Below are 1,660 nucleotides of genomic sequence, written 5' to 3' on the forward strand. Positions count from 1 at the left end.
CACGTGCCAAGTGGTGGTCTCGAGAATACATTGACACACTTTTATACAGTACTAGCTAAACACACCTCTTTTCTGACTCGATGATTGATAGTCGTCGCGTCATCACTTGAGGACAAAGGACTTTAGGCGGGAACAGGAGTAGAAGGTGGGGCTGTTTTCAGTACAGGCTTTCCAGTAAGGGTGGGGGCTGAACGATAAGTGTCCTCTTGGGTCCCCCGCATTTGACCGGTTGTGTGTCCGTGTGTAGATAATTGTGTATGCGTTTGAATCAGTGTGTGCGAGACTAGACTTGGGGTCGTGTCCTAACTTTAGTAATTTGTCTTTAACTATGACACTTTGTGATACTTAACCAAGGCAGTCCATGAATTTATGCTGTCCATTAATCCTATGTGTGTTTATCTGTGTGTATGTTTGTGTGTAAGGGTGTGTGTTACGAACTTTCTATCAGTGTGTATGTGTACATGTGTGCATGTGAGCCGGCCAGTCGTCAGAGGCAAGCAGCAAGCAAGAGGAGATCTGCTCGTGTGTGCATGGGTCTGTGTGGGGAGAGGGGTCCGGGGTCAAAAGGTCGGCAGGTCGGCAGGTCAAACCAAGCTAGAGTTGGCTTGGCCTGCAGAGTAAAATGCGGGAGAGGAGAGAACAGACATAGAACACAATGTAGGATCTTAATTCTATCACCTTATCAAAAGGGTATGACAGGAATTTGATGGTTGAGATATTCCTTCACTGCCCCGACACTTCCTGATTCCACTGCGCAGGCGCACCAACCGACCTGTAGGAGTCGCTGTCCACAACGCCCGATCCCCACCCATCAGTTTCCCACCCCCTAATACGGCCAATGTGTATTAGTACGGACGACCAGCTAAACTGAAAGCAAATGTGGAGCGCTGGGCTCGAACAGGCGAGCCCAGCGTCTCCAGATTTCGTGGCGAGCGCCTTGCCCACTACGCCACGTAGCCGCCCTCCTGGTCCTCTTTTTGTAAGTATGTTTTGATGCTTAAAAGCTTGGTGTCCCCATCGTTCTAAGGTCACATTGTTTTGTTGTCTTACAAAATGTACTTAAGTAAAAGTCACGTTATATCTTTGATTTATTTTGTCTTTTTCTCCACAATTTAGTCGTTGTGCAAATGATGCCAATTCTCCCCCCATGTCCTGGCCCTGGTCGTGGCACCATCCTTCGTTGATCTGGAGAGGATGTTTACTGCTACATGTCTCCTCCGATACACACCAGCTGCCTCTGTTCACCGGACAGCGAGGTTCACACGATCTCCACTCGCCCGGATCCCCTCTCTGCTGAACAAGGCAGTAGGAGGAGTCATTGTTGCAATAGACCGCTGCACTTCCACGTTACATTGAAATCATGGAGGAGAGAGCGGGGGGAGAAAATGTATGAATGTGGATGAGAGCCTTGACATTAAGTGGTTGTAGCTACGGCTGTGTGGATGCTGGAGACATGATCCAATATACTTGTATATACGCCTGAGTCTCCTGAACACGGAGAGACCAATTCCAAGTCGACCGGCACTTTCTCGACCAAGCTATAGTCGCTTCTCCGCACCTACTCCCGAACTCCACGTGCGCAGATTGATGAACCTAGACTCTGTGGGCAATCTGCGCATGCGTAGTTCGGGAGTAGGTGCGGATAGCCATACTATTGTCT

Source organism: Notolepis coatsorum (genome assembly GCF_963971535.1).
Source record: "Notolepis coatsorum genome assembly, chromosome: 4".
Lineage (NCBI taxonomy): Eukaryota > Metazoa > Chordata > Actinopteri > Aulopiformes > Paralepididae > Notolepis > Notolepis coatsorum.